Here is an 11,954-nt window from a genome sequence, read left to right as displayed (position 1 = left end):
CAATCTTTTGTATGTTTCGACTTTCTCCGGTAATCTTTTGTATGTTTCGACTTTCTCCTGCAATCTTTTGTATGTTTCGACTTTCTCCGGCAATCTTTTGTATGTTTCGACTTTCTCCCGCAATCTTTTGTATGTTTCGACTTTCTCCGGCAATCTTTTGTATGTTTCGATTTTCTCCGGCAATCTTTTGTATGTTTCGACTTTCTCCGGCAATCTTTTGTATGTTTCGACTTTCTCCGGCAATTTTTTGTATGTTTCGACTTTTTCCGGCAATCTTTTGTATGTTTCGACTTTCTCCGGCAATCTTTTGTATGTTTCGACTTTCTCCGGCAATCTTTTGTATGTTTCGACTTTCTCCGGCAATCTTTTGTATGTTTCGACTTTCTCCGGCAATCTTTTGTATGTTTCGACTTTCTCCGGCAATCTTTTGTATGTTTCGACTTTCTCCGGCAATCTTTTGTATGTTTCGACTTTCTCCGGCAATCTTTTGTTTGTTTCGACTTTCTCCGGCAATCTTTTGTATGTTTCGACTTTCTCCGGCAATCTTTTGAATGTTTCGACTTTCTCCGGCAATCTTTTGCATGTTTCGACTTTCTCCGGCAATCCTTTGTATGTTTCGACTTTCTCCGGCAATCTTTTGTATGTTTCGATTTTCTCCGGCAATCTTTTGTATGTTTCGACTTTCTCCGGCAATCTTTTGTATGTTTCGACTTTCTCCGGTAATCTTTTGTATGTTTCGACTTTCTCCTGCAATCTTTTGTATGTTTCGACTTTCTCCGGCAATCTATTGTATGTTTCGACTTTCTCCCGCAATCTTTTGTATGTTTCGACTTTCTCCGGCAATCTTATGTATGTTTCGACTTTCTCCGGCAATCTTTTGTATGTTTCGACTTTCTCCGGCAATCTTTTGTATGTTTCGACTTTCTCCGGCAATCTTTTGTATGTTTCGACTTTCTCCGGCAATCTTTTGTATGTTTCGACTTTCTCCGGCAATCTTTTGTATGTTTCGACTTTCTCCGGCAATCTTTTGTATGTTTCGACTTTCTCCGGCAATCTTTTGTATGTTTCGACTTTCTCCGGCAATTTTTTGTATGTTTCGACTTTCTCCGGCAATCTTTTGTATGTTTCGACTTTCTCCGGCAATCTTTTGTATGTTTCGACTTTCTCCGGCAATCTTTTGTATGTTTCGACTTTCTCTGGCAACCTTTTGTATGTTTCGACTTTCTCCGGCAATCTTTTGTATGTTTCGACTTTCTCCGGCAATCTTTTGTATGTTTCGACTTTCTCCGGCAATCTTTTGTATGTTTCGAGTTTCTCCGGCAATCTTTTGTATGTTTCGACTTTCTCCGGCAATCTTTTGTATGTTTCGACTTTCTCCGGCAATCTTTTGTATGTTTCGACTTTCTCCGGCAATCTTTTGTATGTTTCGACTTTCTCCGGCAATCTTTTGTATGTTTCGACTTTCTCCGGCAATTTTTTGTATGTTTCGACTTTCTCCGGCAATCTTTTGTATGTTTCGACTTTCTCCGGCAATCTTTTGTATGTTTCGACTTTCTCCGGCAATCTTTTGTATGTTTCGACTTTCTCCGGCAATTTTTTGTATGTTTCGACTTTCTCCGGCAATCTTTTGTATGTTTCGACTTTCTCCGGCAATCTTTTGTATGTTTCGACTTTCTCCGGCAATCTTTTGTATGTTTCGACTTTCTCCGGCAATCTTTTGTATGTTTCGACTTTCTCCGGCACATTTTTGTATGTTTCGACTTTCTCCGGCAATCTTTTGTATGTTTCGACTTTCTCCGGCAATCTTTTGTATGTTTCGACTTTCTCCGGCAATTTTTTGTATGTTTCGACTTTCTCCGGCAATCTTTTGTATGTTTCGACTTTCTCCGGCAATCTTTTGTATGTTTCGACTTTCTCCGGCAATCTTTTGTGTGTTTCGACTTTCTCCGGCAATCTTTTGTATGTTTCGACTTTCTCCGGCAATCTTTTGTATGTTTCGACTTTCTCCGGCAATCTTTTGTATGTTTCGACTTTCTCCGGCAATCTTTTGTATGTTTCGACTTTCTCCGGCAATCTTTTGTATGTTTCGACTTTCTCCGGCAATCTTTTGTATGTTTCGACTTTCTCCGGCAATCTTTTGTATGTTTCGACTTTCTCCGGCAATCTTTTGTATGTTTCGACTTTCTCCGGCAATCTTTTGTATGTTTCGACTTTCTCCGGCAATTTTTTGTATGTTTCGACTTTCTCCGGCAATCTTTTGTATGTTTCGACTTTCTCCGGCAATCTTTTGTATGTTTCGACTTTCTCCGGCAATCTTTTGTATGTTTCGACTTTCTCCGGCAATCTTTTGTATGTTTCGACTTTCTCCGGCAATCTTTTGTATGTTTCGACTTTCTCCGGCAATCTTTTGTATGTTTCGACTTTCTCCGGCAATCTTTTGTATGTTTCGACTTTCTCCGGCAATTTTTTGTATGTTTCGACTTTCTCCGGCAATCTTTTATATGTTTCGACTTTCTCCGGCAATCTTTTGTATGTTTCGACTTTCTCCGGCAATCTTTTGTAAGTTTCGACTTTCTCCGGCAATTTTTTGTATGTTTCGACTTTCTCCGGCAATCTTTTGTATGTTTCGACTTTCTCCGGCAATCTTTTGTATGTTTCGACTTTCTCCGGCAATCTTTTGTATGTTTCGACTTTCTCCGGCAATTTTTTGTATGTTTCGACTTTCTCCCGCAATCTTTTGTATGTTTCGACTTTCTCCGGCAATCTTTTGTATGTTTCGACTTTCTCCGGTAATCTTTTGTATGTTTCGACTTTCTCCTGCAATCTTTTGTATGTTTCGACTTTCTCCGGCAATCTTTTGTATGTTTCGACTTTCTCCCGCAATCTTTTGTATGTTTCGACTTTCTCCGGCAATCTTTTATATGTTTCGACTTTCTCCGGCAATCTTTTGTATGTTTCGACTTTCTCCGGCAATCTTTTGTATGTTTCGACTTTCTCCGGCAATCTTTTGTATGTTTCGACTTTCTCCGGCAATCTTTTGTATGTTTCGACTTTCTCCGGCAATCTTTTGTATGTTTCGACTTTCTCCGGCAATCTTTTGTATGTTTCGACTTTCTCCGGCAATCTTTTGTATGTTTCGACTTTCTCCGGCAATCTTTTGTATGTTTCGACTTTCTCCGGCAATTTTTTGTATGTTTCGACTTTCTCCGGCAATCTTTTGAATGTTTCGACTTTCTCCGGCAATCTTTTGCATGTTTCGACTTTCTCCGGCAATCCTTTGTATGTTTCGACTTTCTCCGGCAATCTTTTGTATGTTTCGACTTTCTCCGGCAATCTTTTGTATGTTTCGACTTTCTCCGGCAATCTTTTGTATGTTTCGACTTTCTCCGGCAATCTTTTGTATGTTTCGACTTTCTCCGGCAATCTTTTGTTTGTTTCGACTTTCTCCGGCAATCTTTTGTATGTTTCGACTTTCTCCGGCAATCTTTTGAATGTTTCGACTTTCTCCGGCAATCTTTTGCATGTTTCGACTTTCTCCGGCAATCCTTTGTATGTTTCGACTTTCTCCGGCAATCTTTTGTATGTTTCGACTTTCTCCTGCAATCTTTTGTATGTTTCGACTTTCTCCGGCAATCTTTTGTATGTTTCGACTTTCTCCCGCAATCTTTTGTATGTTTCGACTTTCTCCGGCAATCTTTTGTATGTTTCGACTTTCTCCGGCAATCTTTTGTATGTTTCGACTTTCTCCGGCAATCTTTTGTATGTTTCGACTTTCTCCGGCAACCTTTTGTATGTTTCGACTTTCTCCGGCAATCTTTTGTATATTTCGACTTTCTCCGGCAATCTTTTGTATGTTTCGACTTTCTCCGGCAATCTTTTGTATGTTTCGACTTTCTCCGGCAATATTTTGTATGTTTCGACTTTCTCCGGCAATCTTTTGTATGTTTCGACTTTCTCCGGCAATTTTTTGTATGTTTCGACTTTCTCCGGCAATCTTTTGTATGTTTCGACTTTCACGGGCAATCTTTTGTATGTTTCGAATATCTCCGGCAATCTTTTGTATGTTTCGACTTTCTCCGGCAATCTTTTGTATGTTTCGACTTTCTCCGGCATTTTTTTGTATGTTTCGACTTTCTCCGGCAATCTTTTGAATGTTTCGACTTTCTCCGGCAATCTTTTGCATGTTTCGACTTTCTCCGGCAATCCTTTGTATGTTTCGACTTTCTCCGGCAATCTTTTGTATGTTTCGACTTTCTCCGGCAATCTTTTGTATGTTTCGACTTTCTCCAGCAATCTTTTGTATGTTTCGACTTTCTCCGGCAATCTTTTGTATGTTTCGACTTTCTCCGGCAATCTTTTGTATGTTTCGATTTTTTCGGCAATCTTTTGTTTGTTTCGACTTTCTCCGGCAATCTTTTGTATGTTTCGACTTTCTCCGGCAATCTTTTGAATGTTTCGACTTTCTCCGGCAATCTTTTGCATGTTTCGACTTTCTCCGGCAATCCTTTGTATGTTTCGACTTTCTCCGGCAATCTTTTGTATGTTTCGACTTTCTCCGGCAATCTTTTGTATGTTTCGACTTTCTCCGGCAATCTTTTGTATGTTTCGACTTTCTCCGGTAATCTTTTGTATGTTTCGACTTTCTCCTGCAATCTTTTGTATGTTTCGACTTTCTCCGGCAATCTTTTGTATGTTTCGACTTTCTCCCGCAATCTTTTGTATGTTTCGACTTTCTCCGGCAATCTTTTGTATGTTTCGACTTTCTCCGGCAATCTTTTGTATGTTTCGGCTTTCTCCGGCAATTTTTTGTATGTTTCGACTTTCTCCGGCAATCTTTTGAATGTTTCGACTTTCTCCGGCAATCTTTTGCATGTTTCGACTTTCTCCGGCAATCCTTTGTATGTTTCGACTTTCTCTGGCAATCTTTTGTATGTTTCGACTTTCTCCGGCAATCTTTTGTATGTTTCGACTTTCTCCGGCAAATTTTTGTATGTTTCGACTTTCTCCGGCAATCTTTTGAATGTTTCGACTTTCTCCGGCAATCTTTTGCATGTTTAGACTTTCTCCGGCAATCCTTTGAATGTTTCGACTTTCTCCGGCAATCTTTTATATGTTTCGACTTTCTCCGGCAATCTTTTGTATGTTTCGATTTTCTCCGGCAATCTTTTGGCTGTTTCGACTTTCTCCGGCAATCTTTTGTATGTTTCGACTTTCTCCGGCAATCTTTTGTATGTTTCGACTTTCTCCGGCAATCTTTTCTATGTTTCGACTTTCTCCGGCAATCTTTTGTATGTTTCGACTTTCTCCGGCAATCTTTTGTATGTTTCGACTTTCTCCGGCAATCTTTTGTATTTTTCGACTTTCTCCGACAATCTTTTGTATGTTTCGACTTTCTCCGGCAATTTTTTGTATGTTTCGACTTTCTCCGGCAATCTTTTGAATGTTTCGACTTTCTCCGGCAATCTTTTGCATGTTTCGACTTTCTCCGGCAATTCTTTGTATGTTTCGACTTTCTCCGGCAATCTTTTGTATGTTTCGACTTTCTCCGGCAATCTTTTGTATGTTTCGACTTTCTCCGGCAATCTTTTGTATGTTTCGATTTTCTCGACCCAACAAAAAAGAGTTCGACTTTGTTCGACCAAGTTAAGATATGTTTCGACTTTATCGACCAAAATTCAATATGTGTAATCTTTTTCGACCGTCTTTTTAAAAACTTTGTTGGTTCTACCCCGCATAGATATGTTTCAGTTTTTTCGGCCAAAAATCGGTATGATTCGACTTTCTCGACCTTCTCGACCGACAATATTTAGAAATTTAACGTTTCTTCTTTTGCGACATCGTGTTGATATGTTTCGACTATCTCGACCAAGATTTGGTATGTTTCGACTTTCTCCACCGACATTGTTTAAAAATTTAAAATGTGTTTTTTTTCCGACCAGGCGTTGATATGTTTCGACTTTCTCGACCAATATTTGGCATGTTTCGACTTTCTCGACTTTTTAGACCGACAATGTTGAAAAATTTAACATTTGTTTTTTTTTTGACCCCGCGTTGATATGTTTCGTATTTCTCTGCTTGTATCTTCTAACTTCCAGTATGTTTCTATTAATTATAAAAAGAAATCGAGAGAAGCTGTTACAGACAAAAAATAAATCTTCATCCGTTAGTCTCGTCTTCCGTTGTGTATTTGGATCCTTTTACTCCGAATTTAATAGAATCACCAAAAAAATCGGGATGCTTTCCACAACAATCAGATGACCAAGAGCAAATGAAGGCACTGCAACTGAAAAAACCAATGTATCCACGCTGGTTACACTTGCAAATCCACCAAGTCTTTTCGCTGCCAACAAACTTCTTGAGCCCTCAGCAAACTTTTCACTAAAAGTTATTTGTAGTCTTACTTTGATTATACTGATTTTTTTCTGATTTGAATTCTCTTGCGGAGTGAAATTTCTCAAACCGAAGGAGCAATCTATTGTCAGCGTTCTCCTAATCGGGAGTCGATTCATTTTGGCTTCAGTGCACGTTTAAGAATTGGAGCTATCTTTTAAGCACCTAAGAGGAAAGTCCGTTGGTGCTCGACTATGAAAATTATAAGCTGTGTTTGTACGACCGATCATTAGAGACCGATCAATTTTAAAGACCGATCATCTTGTAAGACCGATCAAGTTACCCATGGACAGAATACAGGATAGAGGTAGCTGTACTGTCCTTTTTTAAACCTGCGTCTCCTCGTTGACTTAAGCATTGACTTCAAACACTTAAGCAGTTTTCGGTTCCAAGTTTTCCTTGGCTTCATTGTTTGAACAAAGAACACGCATGCTACCAGTTGGACATTTTTGGAGTGGTAACAAATCAAAAATGTGAACAGATCTAGGCTTTTGTGGTGCGGCTTGAATAGCTTGAATGAAAAGGCTTACATTTTTTTTTCATATCAGAAAGTGAAAGCACTTGATCGAAAGTCGTAACCAAAAGCCATACTTAAAAGTCAAAAAATTTCGATTTTACATTAATTTGAAGTATCTTAAGTCACAAAACGCGAACGGCTGGCTTGAAAACAAAAAGGCCCTAAGTCAGAATCAGCCTCGCAGCAACCTATATATGTAAAGCGGTATGTGTCAAGCAGCAATATCTGTTACGCAGCCATACATTTGTCACGCAGCAACTTGTCGTCGGATATCCAATCTCGTTTTAGATCACGAGCTTACAAATACATCTCGAGGTCTCGCATTAGTCTTACAAAGCTGATCTGACGAGTTCACTTGAAGATTCGTGTTATGTTTTTCCTGACGATTTCGATTCATTAATCTGATTTGACCTTGAACTTATATATAGAGATTATATATATAGAATGGAGGCTGTTCACTTTTCTAAATTGAACTCGAATTGAATCCTTTCAATTTGAATACGGAAAGTAGCGAAAAATCGGAAAAAGCAAAATTCTTTAAAAAGAGCAAATTGACTTCCTTCAAACATTTTGTGCATGCAAAAGCTGATTTTTCAAACAAAGAATGACTCAACGAGAAATGACTTTCAAATGTGCTTGCAAAAACTGCTAACACCTACAATCCCCACAGTGGAGCTTTTTCAGTTTGGACATTTAAGGGTAAGGATTTTTTCAATATTGAACTTTGATGATCGCAGGAATTGCGAAATCGAGATTTGCACTCTGCTCCAGCAGCTTGATTTTAAGCTGCCCTCGAAGCTTTCGGAGCACACAGACAGTGTGGCCCAATTTCCTGGATCGCGCCGGTCCCAGAAGCATCTTCTCGTTCTGAAAATCCAAAAATTTCAAATTTGAGTTGTGGCTACAAGCAATTTTGGTCGCGACAGTCACAAAATACCCAAATTAGTCCAATCAGAAAACCACAACTTCGGCCTACGAGCGGCAAACAAGTTTAGTGTGAAATTCAGGTTTAGGAACAACTGAAACACAAATACTAATTAAGCGCAATTTTCATCAAAAAATATTAGTATTTTAAGCAATACATTGAAAAATCAGTTTCATTTTCCAATGTTTGGAGAGACAACACGGGTACTTTGCGCAAGCTAGCCACGAGAAAAAAAAACGTGGCAGAAGGCTTTCGTTAACGGTTAGAACTCTTTTGCTATAAAAAAAATCAAATAGATTCATTTTCAATTTCAGTCATGCAGGTCAGAATGTTGCATTTTGCGACTGAAAACCCGCGATTAAAGCATAGGAAATGAAATAAAAACAAAGGTGATGCGTCTTATTGATGCTCTTTGTTCATATTATGCTAGATAAAACTTGAAAAAAAAAGCTCAAAAAATGTTCGCCGCAAAGACAAAATACATACATCTCCTATTAATTTTGAAAAAAAACTGACTCGTTTCTGTCCAGAAAAATTTTTTCGAACAAATTTTAACACGTTTTTGAGTTGAGAAACTGTTATACATGTTTTTTCATAAGCCAGAGTTAGTTAATTATGATAGTCGTCTCATTACAGTATCATGAAATTTTTATTACAAACACTCTTTTTATTTCAATTGGTACCTCGGTTTTGATTTTGAAATGGTTGAAAGTAAATTATTTCAACTCGAGTACTTTATCCGATCCCAGGCACCTAAAGCAGAATTAAAAAGTTTGATTACAACCTCAATGGTTTTGTAGACATTCGATTCATCTGGCACTCAAAGCTAACGATAAAAAAATCACTACAGAGTTTTTCAATTGATTGTGAACAACAATAAAATCACAATTTAGAGCTTTGTCTGATTTTTCAGGTTGAAGCACGCTCTTGCATTTTTCAAGAGGAGTTTCATGATTTCTGTGTGATTTCTTAATTGCATTTTGATGGTAATTTCATCTTTTTTGTAGGCACAAAACGTCTTACAAGTAAAAAAAACAATTTGGTTCCCTTGCACGTCAACCTTAAAAAAAATCTTCAAGTTGTGATCTAGTACCAACATCAAAATCACACACCACAATGTTTGACAACACAGCGTTTGAAAGCATTAACCGACTTCCAACGGATAAGATAAAACTTCCCAAAAAACCACGCTCATAATATGAGTTCTAACTTTTGACAAAAATCCGTCGATTCTGTTGAAACAATTCTGTTCTCTCGAAACCGTTTTGCTTAAATTTATATCTGCTTTTCATGTCGTATCGTTAAGTTATGATAAAGACGTTCGACTTACGAAATGGGTTCCTTAGCAATCAAAAATTGTTTTCAGAAAAATTTCCCTCTAGGATATACATCTCTTTTAATACAGTACTTTTTCTGAATATTTTGTGTTTATTTTTGGGTTTTTTGCTTCTCTTTTTAAAACTTAAAATTACCAAATATATAAAATCCATAAGAAATCAATTGGAAGTTGATGTGAATTCCGTAGGCTCTAACTTCCTGTTGCCGGTCAAACTTGTTTCTTCTGTTACAAAAACACTAGAAAACTTTGAGCAGTTTGGGTAATAGTGCGATATGCTTCGATGAGAGATCATTGAATAACGAGTTTGATTGAACAAATGATCCGTGGAAAAAAATTGACGGATTTTGATTTGTGAATATTCCCGGAAAAAATTGAGAAAATTTCCTGAGAAATGGTTAAATTTTGTCAACAGAAATTTCAATTCTTCTAACGTTTTGTATCAAAAAACTTATAGCTTTGATATAGCTTCAATTTTTTTTGCTGAAATTTTTTTTTCAAATTCATTATCAAAGTTTTTCATTTTTTTCATTTTTTTTCCTAAAAAACATGATGATTTTGATGTCAGTTTTGTTTTGTTTGAAAAATTAAATCGAACTAACTTGATCAGAGGAAAATCAGCTGACGTTTTCTTAGAAATGGGTAGTTTTGAGGAATGAATTGAAATATATAATTTTTGAAATTATTTAAAATTTTTAAAGAATTTTCAGCAGAATTGTTTTATTCCTTTTTTGGATTAAAAAACTGTTAAGAGATGTTTTATGATTAACTACTTTTTATCAAGAGTCAAATCAGATTTCAAACTATTAACGCAAATGGAATCAACTCAATAGTTACGTACTAAGAGATCAAAAAATTTTCAAATTTTTAATCGATTGCTTTTTATATCATAGTCTGAAAAATGTTTTGTCAGTCAGAAAAAAATAAATTACTTCTCGTTTGAACAAAAGATGGTTGACAACACTTTCCCGTCTTCCGCGTTGTACTCTCCTCCTCTTTTGCTCTTATTCCTGTTTTATTGAATAAACAATATCTATTTTATAAAATTTTGCTTGTAAAACTTTTCATTTTTTGGAATAAACAAGTACGAAGTGCAATACGTTTTTAATCTGCTCATACCCCTGCTCTCTTCAAAAAAAGATTAAAGAGGGCGTCCACAGTATTCACAGATTGGTCTTGAAATGAAAAAACTTTCAAATGGTATTTTTTGAAAAGTAATTATCAAAATTATCTAGTTGTTACTATTGATCTATTCAACATTAGGAAAGCAAACAGTTTCGAACTATTTCAAAATGTATTCCAGACTCTAAATTAAAAACACACTGGAATAATTTTCAAATGTTTTTTTTTTGAAAAGTAATTTTCAAAAATATCTAGTTGTTACTATTGATCTATTCAACATTAGGAAAGCAAACAGTTTCGAACTATTTCAAAATGTATTCCAGACTCTAAATTAAAAACACACTGGACTAATTTTCAAATGTTTTTTTTTGAAAAGTAATTTTCAAAATTATCTAGTTGTTACTATTGATCTATTCAACATTAGGAAAGCAAACAGTTTCGAACTAATTCAAAATATTTTCCAGACTGTAAATTAAAAACACACTGGAACGCTGTAAGTCCTCGATTTCAAAGTAATGGGACCATATGTATCCAGGAGTCCACAGTGAAATGGGTCGCACTTTCTTAAAGTTCAAGATAGTTTTAATTGATAATCAGCTAAATATTCTCGAATTGTATCGAAGAAGATCTTACCAATAATTTTCTGCACTTCTAAAATAGGAAACAAAACTTATCTAAAACATTCACTATTATGTTTTTTAAACCTACTCGTTTCTTCAGAAGTTAGGTTGAATGACTTGGAGTCCCCATTTTGCGCCTCTGTCATTTAATGGCTTGAGAAAAGCTAATTATAAACATAAATTCAGTTTATTAAAACTTAGTAGCCGTAAAGTCAAAGCTCAATCAAGTAATATATCAGTCACAGTAGATTTGCATGTTCGAGAGAGATTATTCAATGGTTGCACCTTCTGTCGTAGTTTTTCTGAATTGTATCGAGAAATCTCGATGTGTGAGAGTAACAATTTGGAGTTCTAGAGTAATTCTTTATTCCATATAAATCGGGAACCAGTTATGTTTTCGCTTTGCGTGCACACAATCAGTATTTTTTTGTCTGTTGGATCTTGAAATATGGTAGTCGGTTCCAAGAATTAAGCGCGGTAATATCATTGGCTTCAAACGATCTGTACTCTTGTCTACGTTTTAATATACTCATAACTACCATATACTCTCCTTTTCCTTTGTTGTAACAGACACTCGTTATGACTTTTCCATTCTTGATTTCTTCTGCAATTTCTTTCTCGATAGCAGTCCATTCTGCGCGAGTGAACACACTTTGATATCCGCTGTTAACCACTACGCCTTTTGTCAGCACAAGATAGTACTTCGAGTCAAACGATGTGCATGAAGTAACGTTGTAGCCATCAAATTTAAAGCCAGTCAAACTGTCACTAATGACGACCCGGGTCGAGATCCCGCTCAAAAAGCGCTCAAGATTTGAGCGGTTTGAGCGGTTTTCCAGCAAGATTTGAGCGGTTTGAGCGGTTTGGGCGGTTTGGGCGGCTTTTTTTGGAAAAACCGCTCAAACCGCTCAAATCTTGCTTAAAAAAACGCTCAAAAACCGCTCATTTCTTGCGGTGATTTTTGAACGGTTTTTCAAGCAAGATTTGAGCGGTTTTTATACCCCCTCACTAACGTACATACCCCCCAACCTGCCCCCCCCCCCA

This window comes from Symsagittifera roscoffensis, chromosome 8 (genome assembly GCF_963678635.1).
Source record: "Symsagittifera roscoffensis chromosome 8, txSymRosc1.1, whole genome shotgun sequence".
Taxonomy (NCBI): domain Eukaryota; kingdom Metazoa; phylum Xenacoelomorpha; order Acoela; family Convolutidae; genus Symsagittifera; species Symsagittifera roscoffensis.
This window is presented reverse-complemented; position numbering follows the sequence as displayed.